A 21511-nucleotide genomic window follows, 5' to 3' on the forward strand; every position below is an offset into this window, starting at 1 on the left:
GTTTGTGTTGCCCCTAGGCCTATTGCATCCTATTGTATTCTACAGTGTTTGCACTACTTGTCTAACTGTTTACTTACCTGATTTTGGTTTGTGTTTATATTTTGTGTATTTTACTTACCTCCTGAGAGAGTATATCCTCTGAGATATTTTTGGCACATTGTCCCTAAAATAAAGTACCTTTATTTTTAGTAACTCTGAGTATTGTGATTCTTATGATATAGTGCTATATGATATAAGTGGTATAGTAGGAGCTTTGCATGTCTCCTAGTTCAGCCTAAGCTGCTCTGCTATTGCTACCTCTATCAGCCTAAGCTGCTAGAACACTACTAATCTACTAATAAGGGATAACTGGACCTGGCACAAGGTGTAAGTACCATCAGGTACCCACTATAAGCCAGGCCAGCCTCCTACAATAGGTACACATGGCCTTGGTTGTTTTGTATTGACATGAGATTTGCGGAGCATGCCAGATCTCCTTGCAAGAAACAGCTGCTGAGATGAGAATGTATTCTTGCCACCAGTGCAAACAGTGGCTAGGCAAGTTAGGTTTTGGCCCATTTTGAAGCCTAGTCAAATGTGATGCAGGCAGACCCAGGAGTTTGTTGTATAGGTGACAAGAGTCATCATGTAGTTACTGCAGTGCAAATGTGTCTGCTGCTAATACCATTCTGGTGATGCATCTTGAGGGCTTTGGGATCACTGTTTTGCACACTCTAGGCTAGAAGGTCAAGCTGGAGCTAGGTAGCCGGAGACATCTCAGAGTTGGGCATGATCTGTATCCTGGTCAGGCTCAGATGAGTAAACCTCAAATGTGACTTAGCAGGCTAGAGTATTTGATCAAGTGGCCACTGGTGTGGTGTTTTGAGTGGGGGAAACAGTGCCTCCTGGGCGTTAGTCATGACACTGTCTCTACTTCACACACTTGACAATGGTGTGTAGAGTTCGTTTAGAGTTCTCTACTAGATATATTTGAGCAAGTGAAACAAGTTTTGTTGTTGGAGTTAGGTAAACAGGGCCAATTGAGATTTGCATTCTGGTCACTCCCTCTACCTGCCACCATTTTCCATATGATATCCTCCAAGAGAAGTGAACTTCAGTTGGGATTTCACAGACATGGCATATGGACCCTGGCCTTGTGTCTGGATTGAGGGATACAGAGCCTTCTGGCGTTAGCAGTCAGGTCACTCTAATGTTCACTGTTCTGGTGTTTGGAGTCAGAGCAACAGTGCCTCCTGTGAGTTGCAGTCAGGTTTTTTTTTATCTACTTCACACACTTGAGCAATGTCATCACCCAGGTTAGTAAACTTCTTTTGTAAGTTGAGAAACAGGGGTATTTGGACAAGGGAACACTATGCTGGTGTTTGGGGTTATGGAAGCAGTGCCTTCTGGGATTTGCAGTCTTGTCACATCGTCTACTACACACACTATTCAAATGTTATCCCCCAGATGAGTAAACTTCATTTGGGAGTTAACAAACAGGGGTATTTTGAGAGGAGAACACTGTGCTGGTGGTTGGGGTAAGAGCGTCAGAGCCTTCTGGGATTTGCATTCATGTGAGTCCCTTTACTACACTCACTATCCATATGTGGTCCCTCCAGGTGAGTACACTTCATTTGTGAGTTGACAAACAAGATTATATGGGCAAGTGAACACTGTGCTGGTGTTTGGGGTTACAGAAACAGTGCCTATTGGGCTTTGCAGTCATGTCACTCTCTACTACACACACTTGACAAAACGTATCCTCCCAGGTGAGCAAACTTAATTTGAGAGATCACTAACAGGGGTATTTGGACAAGAGAACACTGGGCTGGTGTTTGGTTTTGGAGACACAGGGGCTATGGACTATACAGTCATATAACTCCCTCTTCTACCCAACAGTTAGCCCATGGTATCCTCCTATGTGAGTACACTTTAATTGTGAGTTTACAAACAGGAATATTTTGAGAAAAGGACACTGTGCTGATGGTTGGAATCATTATGACAGTGGCTCCTGAGAGTTGTAGTCATGCCAGTCCCTGTACTACACATACTTGACACATGTTATCCTCCCAGTTGAGTACACTTCATTTGGGAGTTAACAAACAAGGGTATTTGGTGAAGGAAACACTAGTCTTGTGGTTTGGGTAACAGTAACAGTGCCTCCTGTGAGTTGTATTCATGTACCTCCTTGTACTAAACATACTATACAAATGTTCTCTCCCCAGATGAGTACACTTCAATTTTGAGTTGCCAAACAGGGGTCTTTGGGCAGGTGAACACTTGGATGGTGAGTGGAGTGACAGTAAAAGTGGCAAAAGGGGAGCTATGGGCATGCATGACATTGCATTTTTGTGACATTTTTAGAGTTGTGACTTACCAGACTCCACTCCCACAAGTATTCCTGTCAAGCCCTCATGATGCAGGATGGCCAAGACCTTCTCCTCCCAAGGAAAGAGATGTAATGGAGTACTGAGAGGGCAACCGCCAGTCTTCTTGGCCTGCAGCTGGTGCCTGGAGATCAGGAAACAGACCTTCCCCCTGAGGTCGTTCCGTCTCTTCCTAACGTCCTCCTTTGTGCGCAGGGTGCTGCATACAGCATTGACTCTGTCGACTAGCCTGTCCCACATTTAAATTTTTCTACTGAGAGTAGTGTGCTGGACTTGTGTACCAAACATTTGTGGCTCATCTTTTATGATTTCATCCACCATGACTCAACTAATCCTTAGACAAATTTGGATTTTTAGAACTTGACATGGTGGAAAAGGAAAGAAAATGTGAGAGTGACTTACTAAGGAGGAGAGGTGCAAAAGGGTGTGACAGGACAAAAGTGTGTGCTGGGTGACAAAAGAGATAGTGAGAAAAAGTGGTGCCTAGTATCTGTGCTGTGTGGTAAATAATTCACTCTGGCTTAAGTGTGTTGCAGTGTAAATGCAAGATTGTGGTGTGTGAAGGGGTGTGTTTTTTTCTTTTATGACCAATTTTATTAGTTTTTCAACACAGGGTAACAAAACATTACACATTACTTCGTCTCCCATATATCCGGCATCCCCCTTCCTCCCTTGTAAATGAGTTTAATTTAACATATATGTAACACCTACACAGTGTCCTTTACAGTGAATCCACCCCATCAGGTCCTTGACCACCTGTCCATTTAGACCAAACTTTGTCATATTTCTGGGGACATCCCCTTGCCTCGTACATGGGCCTCTCCATCCAGGCGCACCAGTGCAATCCCCACCTCCACTGCACTACCGAGGGAGGGTTACTCACCGGCCAGGATTTTGCAATGTCCCTTTTAGCCCGGGTGCCCCCTACTCCTTCCATCACTCCCAATAAAACCATGGTCGGAGACAACTCCAGCGTCTGCCCCACCACCAGGGCTAGCGTTGACACCACCTGCTGCCAGTACTGCATAATAAGGAAACACAACCATACCATGTGAAACAAGTCCGCCGGGGAGAGGGTCTGAGTCCTGTGTGGTGCATACGGTCTGGGGTGAGATATGCACAGTGCAGGTAATATAACTGAACAAGCCTCAATTTGGTTGATATGACAAGCACTCGCGGCACCATTAAGGCATCCTTCCAGTCATCCTCCGCCAGTGGCCCCACCCAGGCCTCACATTTAGCTCTCAGGGGAAGAAGGGTTGCCGAGGCATTCAACACAATCGAACTGTAAATTTGGGAGGTCCCTCCCCTGCCCTTGCTTCCATGGGACTGAATTCTAGGAATAACATACCTTTTGGTACATGGGATCTCAATGCGTGCCTTAGCTGCAAGTACTTCTGAAATTGCGTTCATGACATCTTGTATTCCTGTTTGAGCTCCTGAAAGGACTGAACATGATCCCCATTCCATACATCGCCCAGCAGAGTTATGCCAATTGCATCCCATCTAGAAGCCCTCCAGTGTGCTCACCTCCCTCAGCCAGGTCCCTCCCCACAGCGGAGTTTGGAGAGTTAGATTCTTCCACCACCATGTGTGCCGCTGTGCCTCCCTCCACCCCCTGATTACCATACATTTTACTTCCGGAATGCCTTGCATAATCAGGTCTCTGTACATGAGGCCTATTATGCAGGACAGACCCAAACCACCGATTTCCAGCCTGCAGGCCGGGTCTGCCCGGCCTCCTGTGAGCCACTCATGGAACACTAGAACCTGGGCCGCCAAGTGGTAGTAATATATATTAAACATTCCCAGTCCCCCTTCGCATGTGTTCCGTTGGCAAACACCCCTTGTAGGAAAATAGCCTCTTTCTAGCATGGTTACCAACACTTTTTGACCTGTTTGTCAGTGTGATTGACTGTGTTCACTGGGATCCTGCTAACCAGGACTCCAGTGATTATGCTCTCTCCCTTAAACTTGGTTGCTGGAACCTGTTTCTCCCCACAATTGGCCTAAAGGTCCTCCCATGTAAGTCCCTAGTATATGGTACCCAGGGCATTGGGGTTCCAGGGGATTCCTATGGGCTGCAGCAGTTATTCTGCCACCCATATGCAGCCCATGCAAAGGGTCCTTGCAGCCTGCGTGAAACTGTCGTGATCACCCTTTCCTCGGAATCTGCGGGTTGCTGAACAAGATTGCCCACCTCCCGGCAGCACCAAACTCAGAATGCTTTAATAGCACTGAGTCTAGGAGATGCCAGGCGAGGGGAAGGGAAATTAGGAAGGGAACAGCAGGAGGGAGCTCTGAAAGACAAAAAGTTAGTGCAAACACAAACGCAATGATTCAATTGCTATCCTTCAACACAAACAATGATTATCGTCATCAAATTGTGCAATTAAGAAAATGTTTGAGAGTTCAAAAACAACCACAGTCCAATTCTTTCTAATTTCACTGCAATTTAATTATATATATATTTATGTTACTTTCCTAATAAATATTTTTATAAACAACCTAAGTCCTAAAACACTCTACAAATGTCGAAAGACCTAATTTCCATAATACAAGATAAACTAGGACGGAAAGGCCTTCATTAGAAATAACAAAGAAAAAACTGTAGCCGAAAGCAGGCACCGAAAAGTAATGGCCTCTTGACAATAATTACGAAGCAAAGGTTAAGAATCGTTCGTGCTCTTAGACTGAATAAAACGAAAATACAATGTTTCACTTTTGCCTTTTGAGAAATCAATAAATTACATTGTCAGCTGAAACTGTGTCAATGGAAGAGCTTACGAATAGACAAAACGCTCACCCTCGATTCCGGAAACCAGAACAGAAGAGAGACACGTGCCCCCTGAAGATTCCAAAAGACCGAGGATACAAAGTATCCTAATGAAGGGCGAGCGAAGAACACTTCCAAGAAAAGGCTTACCTGAACGAGTACGACCTACTCATCAAATCTTTGCCGAGAATAGCAAAGAACACACAGAGCAAAACTCGCTCCAGCTCCAAGGCAGACTGCAGAATAGTGAGCAAGCCTAGAAGGGTCTGGCTGCAATTTATAGAGCAGCCACACCCAAAGATGGCCGCCACCCCGGTGGGACTGAGAATAATAGTGTTTGTAAAAGTTCAAATCTCATTCTTCATATGATGCATGATGGTGTTACAGCGTAACCACCATCGACCTGTCCCCGCAGCCCAATCTGCTCTACCACACGGAAGCGCAGCGAACGCGACTTTGCACAAGAAGGGATTATAACTGGTGACATCATATGGGCATCGTGGGTAGTCATTATGGAAACGCTAGTGCGGACGGGTCCTAGACCGCGGGATGCTCTACCCTTGACAGAAACGGGTGCATGCACCCGTTTTCACTACAGGTCACTGCACCAGGTCACTATAAGTCACCCCTATGGTAGGCCCTCTCAGCCCAGAGGTGCAGGTACCTCTGTGTGGGGGCACCTCTACAATAGCAGAGGTGACCCCACAAACTCCAGATCCATTTTCCTGGACTTTGTGAGTGCGGGGACACCATAGTACGCGTGTACTGGACATAGGTCACTACCCATGTCCAGCTACATAATGGTAACTTCGAACCTGGGCATGTTTGGTATCAAACATGTCGGAATCATACCCCAATACTGGTGCAAGTATTGCAAGTATGATTACAGGCACTCTGGGGGCTCCTCTGGTGGGGGGGGTGGGTAGCCTCCCCAAGCCACAGGTTTGTTTTGAAGGGCACATTTGGTGCCCTTCGTTCATAAACCAGTCCACACTGGTTCAGGGACCCCAGTCCCTGCTCTGGCATGAAACTGGACAATGGAAAGGGGAGTGACCACTCCCCTGTCCATCACCACCCCAAGGGTGGTGCCCAGAGCTCCTCCAGAGGGTTCCTGGGTTCTGCCACCTTGTTTCCAAGGTTCTCAGGGAACTCTGGGAGCATCTGAGTGGCCAGGTCAGGCAGGAGATGTCAGAGCCCCCTCCTGGTAGGTGCTTACCTAGTTAGGTGACCAATCCCCCTTTCAGGGCTATTTAGGGTCTCTCTTGGGTGGGTCCTCAGATTTGGCTTGTAAAATTCCTGCAGGACTCCTCTGCAACCCCTGCTTCGACTTCTGGCCTCCGGAACTGAGACTGGAACCTCCAGGATCCGACAAGCTGCCTCCAGGAAGAAAGAACTCTTCTGCTACATTGCTTCCAGGGCTCCTGTCAGCTTTGCAACATTTTCCTCGCCGTGCATCCACAAAAGACAGCAACTCTTCAGCCTGCACAAGAAGAAAGTAGGAATCTCCCTTGGAGTGAAGGAGTCACTCCTGTGCATCCGCAGGCACCTGCTGCAATGACGACCAGCTGCGTGAATCTCCCCTCATCTTGAGCTGCCTGGATCGTGCATCACAGGTGGTAGTCCTGAGTAGTCCTCTTGGTCCTCTGTCAGCTGTCCAACTTTGGTGGAGGTAAGCCTTTGCCTTCCCATGCTGGACAGTACCCCCCTGTGCACCGCATCTCTTGCAGCTTCTAAGGCTTGTTTGCATCTCCTCCAAGGGATTTTCAGGCAACGCGCAGCTCCAGCCCCCAGCACTCCTTCCTCCAAAGCCCAGCCTCCTGCGTGTTTCTTCGGCAGAATGGGATCCTCTTTTGTAGTGCTGCATGGGCTTCCTCTGGGACTTCTGTGCCCCCGTCCTGTGGGACTCCTGTGGGTGCTGCCTCTGCTCCTGTGGACTCTCTGCGACGCTGAGGGTCCCCTGTGACTCTCCTTCCTACGTTGAGTCCTCCTGGGCCATGCTGGTCCCCGGCAGCACCACTTTTCCACTAACCACAAGTTTGCCTCTGCCAAGGCTTGTTGGTGGAATTCCTGCACCGACACCCATCTGCAATCTTCACTCCAGCGTGGGACATCTTCTGCATCCATCAGGAACTCTTCTCCGCCTCCAGGGGTGCAGTGCTGACCTGTTCATCACCATCAAGCAACTCCTGGAAGTACAGCTGGGTGGGTAGTGGCTCTTACTCCTCCTGGACTCCACTGTGACTCTTGGACTTGGTCCCCTCTATCCACAGGTCTACTGTCTTCAGGAATCCACTGCTGGTTTTCTTGCAGTCTTCTCTGGGTGTCTTCTTTACTTTTCATCCTTTTGGGTGATTTGGGGATAGTCAACTCGCAGTGGCTCTTGAGGCAATACTTCTGATCCGATCCTGCTAAAAAAGAAAGGGTGGGTGTTCTGATTTCCAAGAAAATCCTGGGAGAGATTGGGCAAAAGGTAACAGATCTGAGGGAAATTGTTTGCCTTTCTGGTTCAGGATGTGAAATGAGGCTTTCACGTAGGTAATATTTATGCACCTACTGAGGGTCAAGAGTTAGTCCTCGAACAGGCAATCAAGGATATCCTACAGGCACATGACAAAATGATCTTGGGTCGGGGTGACCACAGTATTGTTATGGATAATGAGAGGGAACGGTTGGGTTAAAGGTTCAGCCAGTCTAGGGCCTTCTCTGCCAGGGAGTTAAGATGTTTGGTGGATGCATGGAGGAGATTTCGCATACTATTCAGTTTTACCTAAACATATGCCCACCTTGACTACTTTTTGGGCAATCTTTGATAGTGGAAAAGGGAGAGGAAGCAGAGATCGAACAATTGGCTTTCACAGATCATGCGGTCAATATGCTTTTCTGTTGGGCGTCGGGTACCTGGACCCTTGAGGATTAGGGATACTGTTGTACGGATTAACACTAATAAGGCAACTAAACAGCTAGCCATCACTCAGTATGTGGCTGAAAATTATACAGGGGAGGTCTGCAGAAGTACATAATGGGATGCCCTGAAACAGTCACGAGAGGACAGTTGTCAGCCCCTGAAACCAGTAATCAAAGGAACATCAACGGCTATATGAGCTAATGACAAAAAGATCAGAAAAGGAAAAAAGAAGGTTCTGTAGAACACAGTGACGGAATTAGAAGCAATACACAAAAGAACGTGTGCATTTAGGATGTGGCGTGCCTTAACTGCTGCATGGTCCAGTTACAGCTAATTAACCTTGATAGAGTGGAATATACTATACTTCAACTCAAACATGTTTTATTTTGGCAGCAACAAAAGAGGCATACTATTATCTGACAGATTTCGTGTGAAAGTCAATAAAGAAAGGGTATAATTACTGATTAACAAAGAGGGCAATAAAGTAACAAGTAATGATGAAATAGCTATAGAGTTTAGGAGTTTCTAAAAATCCTTTTACACAACATGTGAGCTTCCCAGTGGAAACCTTGTGCCCAATCTTGAGCAGGCTCGAATACCTAGATTTGCCCATCCGCGAGCAGAAATTTGAGGTCAGCCCATTACGTTGCCGGAGGTTAGTTTAGCCATTGTCAGATTAAAAGCCAACAAATCCCAGGGCCTCTTGACCACACCCCTTATTTCTATTAAAAAGTATGTCAGACTCTAGCCCCTGTATTGGCCAACTTGTTTGCCGACAGAGGTTCCCTCACCGTCTCCATGTTAGGAGCATCAATAGTGGTTTTCCATAAACCAAGCAAAGACGCTTCACTCTTTTTTTTGTTTTTTTTTGTTAAGATGTTTTTTATTGAGTCAAATACAAGAACATTAACTTAACATTGCCTAAGCAGAGATATGCAGTTGTGGATACATATGGATAAAGAATATTGTACTTATAAAATGCATATTAAACATGTAAATTAATTAGGCATATACAGCAATATAGTATCAACGACTCCAAGTTTCAAGAAAGAGAAAGGTAGAGGGAGAAGAGCTATAGGGATGGAAAAAGGGAATCAAGTGATAACCATGTAGAGAAAAATGTAATAGACCATAGTTACAGCAAATGGAGACGAAATAAGTGTATATAAGAAGTAAAACAGGGAATATATTCGACATTTTAAGAAGGAGGAGAAAAATCAATTTCCTTCGCAGTACGTGAGAGATAGTTACATAATCGCAACCAGAGCTGATAACTTTTGAAGAAAGTTCCTGTTGAATCAAGTTTATGGATGTCAAGTCTATGATGATAACATACAGAATTCCAACCCTGTGTAAGGGTAATTTTCTCAGAAGATTTCCAGTTAGAAGTAATAACGGAGATTACAATAGAAAGCAAGAGGTCCACCAGTTTTCCAAGAGACTTGAATGAAGTCCAAATCTCATGAATGCCACCCAAAAATAGTAATTCATATGACATTGGAAAGGAGATCTGAGTAACTGCTGAAATCCAAGACCATATTGAGGACCAAAAATTGGAAAGGGATGGACAAGAAAAAAGCATAGAGGAGTATAGAAAAGTCTATTATAAAAAAAATATAGGATCTGTGTGAGGCTTGCAGTGTGTGCAGTGGAATTTATCTTATACCATATTCTATCCTATAAAGAAGTTGGCCAAACAACACCAAGATTCGATTCCCACAATGTCTCAATATGTGTTTTAAGTCTAGATGGAACAGACGTTCTTAAAAGTTTATAAATACCAGCTGCCCTACAATAATTAGAAGTTACGATCGGGTATGGAGATAATGCAAGAGAAGAATTACTGTGAGATAAAAGTTTATTGATGTGAAATAAAAAAAGGTTTCAGTAAGTTGATTGAATGGGAGATAGTGCTAGGCAGCCTTTTTTTTTAGGGGGGGGGGGCGGTTAGGCATAAATATAATGTGTTTATGAGAAAAGGGAGAAATAAATGCTTCTTCCAAAGAGAACCATACCTTTTGAGGTGGTTCATTGAGTGTAGATAGATAGGGTTGTATTTGCTTAATGCTAAAAGCTTTGTGATAAGTTAAAAAGTCAACTCCACCCACTACTTTAGGAAGTGTTAATTTCGAAAGAGAGATTGGGGTAGTTTACCATGCCACCCAAACGTGGATAGAATTTTATCAATTGAACTAAAAAAAAAGTTTAAATAGTTTAATAGGGATCACCATAAAGAAGACGTTAATAACAGGGAGAACCATCACCTTAATGGTGTCCAAGCGAGACCATTTCTGTGTGAGGTTTACAAGCTTTGCAGAAAAGACTTCTGAATTAGTCTTTAGTGTATCCTTGAGCGTATTAAAGTACCATACCCTCAGGCATTTAATCTTAGAAGAATTCCAAGAATAACCTACATCACGGAATACAGAGCCAATACAATGAGCGTTAAGTGGTAAGATCACTGTTTTGTCTATATTAAGCTTATAGCTAGATACATCAGAATATAAGTGGAGCTCATGCAGGTAGAGAACTGTCAGGGTAAGACATAAAAAAAGAATATCATCAGCATATGCCATAAATTTGATGTATGTATTATTAATTTTAAAACCCATAAATTGTTCAGAAGTTTTTAATTGATATAGAAAAGGTTTGAGAGCCAAAACAAATAGTAAAGGAGACAGTGGGCATCCCTGACTAGTACCCCTTTTAAAGGGGCAAAAAGGGGATTGGATACCATTTGTTATAACCGAAGAAAATGGTGAGGTATAAAGAATGGATATAAAATGTCAGAATTCAGAACCTAATCCATGCCATTCCAATGGCTTCGACAAGAAACCCCAGTTAGCCCTTTTGAAGGCCTTTTCTGCATACAATGATAAAGCTGCCAGTGGAATCTTAAGTTTAGAAGCCTTGTTAATGATGTTTGAAAAAGAGAATTATCTGCTACATTTCTTTTAGGATAAATCCAGATTTATGAGAATAAATAAGATCAGGCATATATGGGAGTAAACGGAGAGCTAAAACTTTGGCATAAAGTTCACAATCTATTAATTAAAGTTTTGGGTCAGTAATTTTGACATTCAGTCGCATCCTGATCTTTTTTGGTAATGAGACAAATTATGGCCTTCTTAAATGGGCCAGATGCAGAATCTGATTTTATAAAGTGATTTAGTAATGTAAAGAGTTTGGGGAAGAGAGATTTAGCGAATAAAGAATTCTACTGTGAAGCCATCTGGGCCTGGAGCCTTACCCTTGGGGAGACATTGTAAAGCTGTATATAGTTCTGTAAGTTGAAGGGGTTGGTCTAAAGATGAGCGGTCAATCTCTAATGGGTCTCTTGGTTTGAGATCAGAAAAATATTGGTTAATAGATTCAACTGATGGTGTGTGTTCTGGAGTGTATAGGTCTTTATAGTAAGAAGCAAAACACAATGCTATATCTATGTCCCTGAAGTGTTTAACACCATTGTTATCTGTGAAATGATTTAATAGTTGTTTTTTCTCTTTTTCATTTCAGATATCGAGCTAGAAGAGAACCAGCTTTATTATTACCACCAAAGTACCTGGCATTTATTTTCAGGAGGGTGCTGCATGCTCGTTCAGTGGTATATTGGTTTAATTCCGTTTTAGCTCAGACTAGTGCTTCGAGATGTGATTTACTAGTTTTGTGCGCATAGTATTCATGTTCAAGGGACTAAGGGGCATATTTATACTCCGTTTGCGCCGAATTTGCGTCGTTTTTTTCGACGCAAATTCAACGCAAAACTAACTCCATATTTATACTTTGGCGTTAGACGCGTCTAGCGCCAAAGTTCATGGAGTTAGCGTCATTTTTTTGCGTGAACACCTTCCTTGCGTTAATGATATGCAAGGTAGGCGTTCCCGTCTTAAAAAATGACTGCGATGCATATGCGTCGTATTTATACTCCCGGGCAAAAATGACGCCCGGGAGTGGGCGGGACTAAAAAACCCGCATTTGCGCCGGATTTTAGCGCCTGGGTCAGGGCAGGCGTTAAGGGACCTGTGGGCTCAGAATGAGCCCAGAGGTGCCCGCCCCTGCCCCCAGGGACACCCCCTGCCACCCTTGCCCACCCCAGGAGGACACCCAAGGATGGAGGGACCCATCCCAGGGAAGAAAAGGTAAGTTGTGGTAAGTATTTTTTTTAATTGTTTTTTTGGCATAGGGGGGCCTGATTTGTGCCCCCCTACATGCCACTATGCCCAATGACCATGCCCAGGGGACAGAAGTCCCCTGGGCATGGCCATTGGGCAAGGGGGCATGACTCCTGTCTTTGCTAAGACAGGAGTCATGTTAATGGCGTCTGGGCGCCCAAACAAAATGGCGCAAATCGGGTTAAGACGATTTTTTTGCCTCAGCCTGACTTGCCCCATTTTTGGACGCCCAAACGCCATTTTTCCCAACGCCGGCGCTGCCTGGTGTACGTGGTTTTTTTTCACGCACACCAGGCAGCGCCGGTCGGCTAACGCCGGCTAACGCCATTCAATAAATACGGCGCCCGCATGGCGCTAATTTTTTTGGCGCAAAACTGCGTTAGCGCAGTTTTGCGTCAAAAAGTATAAATATGGGCCTTTATATTTTTAAGGATGAAAGTAGATTTTTGTTGCACAGTCTTTTTTTTGAGTGAGTGTAACTTATTGTGAAACCCCTTGAAGCTGCTTTGAACGCATCCCACACAAAGTGAAATGATATTCCTCTATAAACCTGTTGTAGGAAGTGATAAAAGTAGCATCTGAAAGTAGAGAGTTGTTAAACCTCAATGAAGATATTTTAGAACCATTAGGAAAAATATCAAGGTCAGTGAACACAGGTGCGTGATCTGAAATCAAAATAGCTCCGATTTCATAATTAATCATATGTTGCAATAAGCCTTTACTCAGAAAGATATAGTCAAGCCTAGAATGGGAGTGGCGGGCTGGAGAAAAATAGAATATTCAGAGAGGGCTGGATTGTATATTCTCCAGGAATCAGTGAGAGAATGCTGTGAAATGATGTTTTTAAAAGCTTTGTGGGAGGCATGTGGAACAAAAGGTGAGGTGGAACGTCTGTCCAAAAATGGATTGAGGAATTGGTTGCAATCACCACCTATTAGGCTGTTTCTACTATGAATGTATCCTATTTTTAAAGAAAAGAAGAATAAAGAGAATATATAAATGGACTTATATTTAAGAACTGGACTTCTTAATATTGTTTAGTGTGTAGTGTGATACACCATCAATATTTGAATTGTTCATAGTTCCTTTTTTAAGGAATTCACCTTGGCAGCAGGTGTTGGGACGAGTGCACACATGAGCAATTTTCTAGTTTTTTAATATCTTAATATATCTTAATATACAGCAGGGGATAGGGGTTAGGTGCATTGAGCTATAGCCCGCTGCCACTTGCTTAGATAATATTACCTATTAGTAAGTTGTTTGAGGAATGTTCAGAGACAATATGTGAAAGATTCTTTCAGAAATTCTGATCTAATCTGTGGGGCCATATAAATTAAGGATAGTAAGAGAAATGTTGTAAATTGTAAGTTTAACAAGTATCCAGTGGCCTTCTGTATCTTCATGTTGTGAATTTATGGTAGGTTTGAGAGATTTATGACAGAGTATAGTTACCCCGTTTTTGTTTGTAGTGGAAGGGGAGTAGAAAATGTCACTCACCCATTGTTTTTTTTGCTTAATTGCCCCAGAGTCACAGAGGTGTGTCTCGTGCAACAAAGCAATGTGGCATTTCAAATGAGCTAGGTGAGATAAGACACACTGTTGTTTAATGGGGTATTTAGGCCCCTTAACATTCCAAGTAACAGTTCTAAGTTGCATAACAAGAAGTAATAATAAACAACTGCTGTAATACAGAAAAAGACGCTTCACTGTGCACCTATTATAGGCCATTATAGGCCCATCTCACTAATCAACATAAACACTAAGAACCAGCATTCTGCCAGCTAGATTAAATCCACCTATGCCTGGCTTGATCAATCCAACTCAAGCGGTTCTCATCCCTGAAAGGTAATGTGCAGACAACACAAAAGGGTACTCCTCTCTATTGATAATGTTCAAAGGTCTGCAAAAACACTTTAATATTTGCTATTAATGCAAAAAAATCATTTGATAGAATCCACAGGCTGTGCCTGATGCAGGCTCTGATGCAGGCTCTCAGAAGTATTAGTTTGGGAACGGATTTTGCCAATGGGGACTATGCTGATACTTAACAACTGAAGCCCAAATAAGAGTGAACAGTCTTTGACCCATTGTAGAAAGATTACAGTTTCCCCAAGACAGAATGCCTACGTAATTTGCAGGTTAAGCATTGCTTGTTTAATAGATCAATTAAGGCTGCAGCTAGTAGACTGTTTACGGCATTCAAGAGATGAAATTTGTGCTCTCCCGTCAGCAACCAATGCACAACATAAGTCCTCAAGCCAGACAAAATGTGAAAGTGAATTGGGCCGAACTCTTACTGACAAAGAATGGGAAGATGTATTCCATATGGCATCTACCACAGTGGCAACTATGACAAAAATAGCAAAATATATGTACATGAAAGCTCGACTACACGATTTGTGTGAGGGGATGCAGAGGCACTGGAATGTTGATTCACCTTCTTTGGCACGATCCTAAGGTGACCCACTACTGGGGAAATGTGCTAGATGACATAGATAAATTAGCTATTGTAGAGATAAGACCTTTCCCTCTTTATGCTGTATGGGGTCTATCTAGAAAACAAACTTTCCCACTGCATTCTATTAGAGGTTTAGAGGCAGGCAGATGGTGCTTGCCCTTTGCCCAGCACGCCAAGTGATTCTATCATACTGAAGCACGGACAAGATTCTAACCTAGAAACTGTCTGCATCCTATTTGGGACCTGTTGGGCATGGAGAAACTAAGGCTCATATTTATGGAAAGTGAGTGACCAGGCGTTAGAAAGAGGCCCACACACCACCACTTAAGGAAAACCCACAGAAAGAGCATTTGCAATCTCAGGACAACATGGAAGTGGTACTGCTCCAGCTTGGTACATGCCACAGATGTCAGCGAAGACAGCAGGTCCCTCCACCACCACTACCGCAGCAACACCAAACACCACCACAGCAGCCACAAAGTCAGCGCAGAAGGCGGGAGAGGATCTTCAGACAGCGGACAACCATCCTTGGGCTCAGGGAACAAGATGTCATCAGGATGTAACGACTGAGTCCATTGTACGCCTGCTGCACCACATTGCGCCACACATCACAGCAAGGGTGCAAACTCCTACAACTATTCCACCCATGACAAAACTCCTCACTGTCCTTCATATGCTGGTGTCTGGATCTTTCACAGATAACGGGTGCGCAGGTGGGTAGTATCTCCCAGCCATCCTTCTTGGTCTTCCTACCTAAGGTCCTGGCCACAATCATACGCCTCACACCCCACCACATCTGCCTCCCAAACACCCAGCAGCCGCAGAAGGAGACCAAGCAAGGTTTCTACCAAATTGCTAGGATCCCGCATGTGCTGGGTGCGATGGACTGCACCCATGTTCAACTGGTGCCACCTGCAGCAACTGAACATCTATATGGGAACCGCAAGCACACCCATTCGATCAATGTGCAGCCCATTGTGGACCACCGTGGGCTTTTCACTAACATCCTAGCAAAATATCCCGGCAGCATCCATGATACCTACAGATTCCGCCATTCCACTATCAACGAGCGGTTCCAGGATGGCCAATATGGCAATGGCCTATCATAGGCAAGCCACCATATCAATCAGTACACACACAACACACCAACTATGTAGGACAAACAAGACATACACCACACCAAATACACGTGGGCAGGGGAACACAGATGTACAGGCAACAACACATATGCAACATGCCACACTACACCGCACTCATTGCACATCACAAAAACATGCACCCACATGTACATAACACAGCCACAACCTAACTGGCACACCACGTGAGGACAGGTGGAGCTATGTTTCCTTTGCATACAGAAGCTGCCCACAAACCATTGCAAGTGTCCACTGGTTCACAACTAAATACAGATCCCACACACATTACACCAAATGAAGAATAGCTCAGCTATGTCAGTGCCATAGGCCATGGCCATGTAAAGAAAGTCATACATAGGCACAGCCCCATGTAAATCATGGTGTGCAAGCCTCTGGCGGCACCTATATTGAATACCACCCAAGAGGTGCCATTACCAACTACATATCATCTACACATACCTGACATACTTGTAGTGTGCACATACACCTGCCTGCTGCATTGTGTTGCACACATAGTAATACAAAGTAACGTCCCATGAAAGACCATGGGGCAGAATCATGAGAAATGGTGCAGCACCTAGTCCAGTGCCACCTCACATGCACCCCTTAGCACCCCATAACACCACCATGTGTGTTCCGTATACAAGAAATGGTCCACCATGGTGCAGATTTTGTGCAAAACTGTAAAGATCATGGATGCCATCATAGGACTCTGTAGGAGTATAGAGGACATCCTTGGTCTTTCATGCGCCGTACTTAGGGACCCATGTTAAAAAATAGGTGTGCCCCCTCCCAAAGCCTGCACTGTGCATGTGTTGAAAGTGTCTGTGATAAATCATGTATTGGAAGCTAGGAGAGTCTACTGCACAAAATTAGATCATCCTGCAAATGTGTGATTCACACCCTTGTACACTTGATGGCTGGCACAACCATCATCTGCCACAAAGGGTCACTAAGTGTCGCACTGCACGTGTAGTGCCACATGGTAACATTGAGGGCACAGTTTGGCTTTATAGGGCTACCATGGTGTGTCTACATCTGACACCACTGTGGTGCAAGGAAGTGGTAGGTTCCATCCAACAATAGGACACTGCCTCAAATATGAACTACACAACACACCTTTGCAATGGCTTCACCATCAGTTTGGAATTAATACCTCACTTATGGCACACACACGTTGGCTGTGAAGTGCGCTGTGGGTTGCCAGACAAATGATGCAGCTATGGTTGCTTAATCACTATCCAAACATATGGCCCACTGTCATGATCTAAGAATTAAATGGGACAATGCACCACCAAATAATTGTCTGAGTAGAATATAGGCAGAGTATGCTACACTCCATATGTACATAAGATCCACACTTTTCACACATCTGCTGTCTTGACACATGCCTATAGCAATTCCAGGTAAACATGTGAAGCCTGCTGTAGGTGTATGTCATAGTTAGCAAAGGGTTTGCTAGTACCAACAATGGTTGACATGTGTCAGCATGGTTACCTAGTATGCTCTGTATAACATCACATAGCAATACACACCACTCATTGTCACTCACATGCCAGAACAAGAGCAAGGTACCAACACTTACAAATTATCCCAGACATGTTTTGGGTTCTAACGTGGCAATCAGGTGTGGGATGTGCAACTATTTCCAGCAATGTCCAAAAATGTCAGAGACCCATCAAAAAAATGAATGGGAGTAGAAGTAGCCATATAGGTTGCATTTGGCTAATGAAAAAAGCTGCACTGAGATGATTTCACACATGAACATCATTCAGTCATGGTAAGAGTTACCTAGGTCGTAGCATGTAGGAATAAATGCATATCTATGTTCAACGAAGGATGTGGATGGAGATTTGAGAGATACCCACAGATACTTGGAAATACAACATGGGAGGTCACTTGGAGACAACACAAGTGATGTGGCAAGTGTAATGTCATATGTGTGTGGCACTCATATCTCACAAATACCAGCAATGGGACGGTAACTATCATGTAGCCAGCAGTAGAAGATGTGTACATCTACAATTTACACAAGCCACATGTTGCATCCTGTTCACGTATGACCAGGCAATGTTGATGTAGGAGATGTGGACAAAGTGTAAGCAGCCTAAAAAATCGAAGCAAGGTAGGACACAAAATATACCTTACTAGTAATGCGGTAAAACATGGAGAAGAAACACACATAGACCAATACTGATTGTGCAACACATCAATGTCTACATGTGAACATCCAATATATGTACCAAGAGGTTGGCCAGGTCACTACATAACCCAGTCATGTTTGCCACTACCATAACCTGGTAGTTGCCCAATGCATGTCAACATGACAGGAGGCAGTGGCAGATAACACTGGCACGATCCCAACATAAAAGTCACAACAGAGATACAACCCCTAACAAAGCTGCCCATGGAAATTACTAAGGACATCAAATGATGAGACATGTCTAACACGTTCAAGTACCCAGTCCTCTGTACATGAGAAGGGAAGGCTGACATCAAGTACAGCAGAGGAAAATGTGATATCCTGGTCCGTTTGATCACAATTGTGCATGTGTCTGTCTGCAGGGGAGTGTGCATTGCTCTGCTGATAAGCAATAATGAAGAGGCTAGATCCCCGCTCAAAACACCCTAACACCACTGCTCTGGCTGCCCATTGTCAGGGGCCTGATGCATATGCACAGTGGCCTGAGTAATCTGGAGCTCCGTAAACCTGCCCCTTCACATGCAACCACAGGTTTGTGTTGCCACACAAAGTCATACAGAAGTGATGATGAGTAGGCTGCCATTTATGCCAGACTGCAACACTGTTATACAGTGGTATGCCATTGTATGAGACAGTCATAACAAACATGATGTGGACGAAAGTGAGTGCCTTGGTGGCATGCACACATATACCACATATCTCAGCACACATGTACCACTTAAATGGCTCAGGCATGGTGATGTTTATAGGATTCTGAACAAAAGGCAACCTACCACAAATATAAGGGCATATGTATCACAAGATCACTGACTGAAATAAATGACCTTCACATGTGTTCTGCCATACGGAAACAGAGGTGGCACTGATATGACTACACAGGCATTTGTTAAAGTCCACCATGTGTCCATGCAGGAAGATAGATGTGAGTTTTCACATACCATGCACACACCACTGTGGTCATATGTTACTGAAATGACACTACACATACCTTTACACACACGGCATATAGCAACCTTCAGTGACACACACCATCTCCTGCAACTAAGATGCATGGGGAACGATATCTCACACGTGTAGCAGAGCATTATGAAGGCAAAACCAACAACACACTATAGAGTGGACACACATGCACACGCAAATTGCCAGGGGTAACGTGATGTAAACCCAGTCCTAGTACACTGCATCCTCTCAGTACAATTTGTCATGGCTGTCACATGCCTTACCATGTTTTGGACCTAGGCCATCATATATTTTGTGTTGTTGGTATGTGTACATTTGTATATCAGACATAATGTTGTACTACCACAAATAAGTGTTCAAACACATATGTACACTCATAGTACACATGTGCTAACAAGTATGTGGACACATACATTGTGCATATGTAGAGACACTAAGTCATTGCATACAGCAGACTCATGAACAAACATATTGGTTCAACATTTCAATGTCATCGTAATGATATGACTGGATAGTTACACACATGTAGCCATACCATAATGACAATATTGATTGTTGCATAGCTCATGTGACATGGTATGGGAATCTGGATGCACTTAAGGCCTACATTGCAAAATTCCACGCATTTCCATCATGCGTCAAAAATTGATGATGCAAACGGCTCAAATGTATACTCTGCAACGCCAGAAAAATGATGCCTGGCCCCTAAGCGTTTATCACACGTCCACAGACCTTTTCACACACAATGGGAAAAATTCAACGCATGACTGTCATGCGTAAAAAATATAGACGCAAATGCCTAAACCTCATACTTTTCTCCTCAGCAAAAAGGCGCCTGGCCCCTGAGCGTCTATCGCATGTCCACAGGCCTTTTCACACACAATGGGAAAAAATCGACGCATGACCATTATGCGTAAAAAAACACAGGAAGTGATGAAACAGGACATCCTGCCTGCATACATGGTACAGTGAGTCCACTTTCACTTTCACTTTGCAGTCTTATTGCCTGTGACTGTGTGAGGGTGTGTGGAGCTGGTGCTGTTAGTGATTTGGAGTAATTGGAGTGTTTCTTTGCTATGTACTGTAGCTGTTGTATATTTTTTGTCTTTAAATCAGTCTTTTGTATTGTAATTGTTCTGTACCTGTCACTGTATTGTGGGGTGTTTGGGGTAGGATAGTTGGGGTTGTGGGGGTAGTGTTAGAGTTTTTTTTCCTGCCAACTGTATTTACAGTGCATGATGTCAGGAAAAGGCAGGATGGCCAGGATGTTGGGCGATGTGCTGGGGGGCTTCATTTGGCTGATACAACATTACCTCCCCATGATGCTCATACTGAGTGGCTGTGTTATTCAGGAATACCCCACAGAGGCCAGAAAGCTGCGGTGAGGCAAGGTGTTCCACCACCTGACTCGAATTTTTGGCACCCAACGAAATGATCACCAACTAAAACATCATTGGGCTGACCTCATCACAAGGGAGCAGGATCCGCAGCATCACCTGGGCATACAGCTTGGTGGAGCAGTTGGTAAGTATTTCATTTCCATACCAAGTCCATTATTTGCATGACAGGTGCTCATACGGTTGAGTGCAAAAAGAACATATGATGGACAGAATGCAGAGCAAATCAAACATTCACCCCCAGTCACAAAGATCTGGGTTTAATCCATCTTTTTTTGCTCACTACGCCACCCCAATTTGGACCCAGCCATATGCAAATCAGTCTTGACCCTGTTCCTCATGGGAATAGTCCAGCCCGAACTGCCAAGCCAGGTCCTCCCTGGACCGGAAACAAGCATCCTGGGACCGGTTTCAGGGTATTACCCTTCATCAGCTAGGCTAGCTTGAATCCAGTGGTGCAGTGAGCACAGGACCCACGTCTGGGCATACCCTTCCCACTTGGGGTGACAAATGCAAAAAGAACAGATGATGGACGGAATGCAGAGCAAATCAAACATTCACCCCCAGTCACAAAGATCTGAGTTTAATCCATTGTTTTTATGCTCACCACGCCACCCCAGTTTGGACCCAGCCATATGCAAATTAGTCTTGACCCTGTTCCTCATGGGAACAGTCCAGCCCGAACTGCCAAGCCAGGTCCTCCCTGGACCGAAAACAAGCATCCTAGGACCGGTTTCAGGGTATCACCCTTCATCAGCTGGGCTAGCTTGAATCCAGTGGCGCAGTGGGCACGGGACCCACATCTGGGCATACCCTTCCCACTTGGGGCGACAAATGCAAAAAGAACAGATGATGGACAGAATGCAGAGCAAATCAAACATTCACCCCCAGTCACAAAGGTCTGGGTTTAATCCATCATTTTTTTGCTCACCATGCCACCCCAGTTTGGACCCAGCCATATGCAAATCAGTCTTGACCCTGTTCCTCATGGGAACAGTCCAGCCCAAACTGCCAAGCCAAGTCCTCCCTAGATCAGAATCAAGTATCCTAGGACCGGTTTCAGGATATCACCCTTCATCAGCTAAGCTAGCGTGAATCCAGTGGTGCAATGAGCACGGGACCCACGTCTGGGCATACC

This window comes from Pleurodeles waltl, chromosome 5, assembly GCF_031143425.1.
Source record: "Pleurodeles waltl isolate 20211129_DDA chromosome 5, aPleWal1.hap1.20221129, whole genome shotgun sequence".
Classification (NCBI taxonomy): domain Eukaryota; kingdom Metazoa; phylum Chordata; class Amphibia; order Caudata; family Salamandridae; genus Pleurodeles; species Pleurodeles waltl.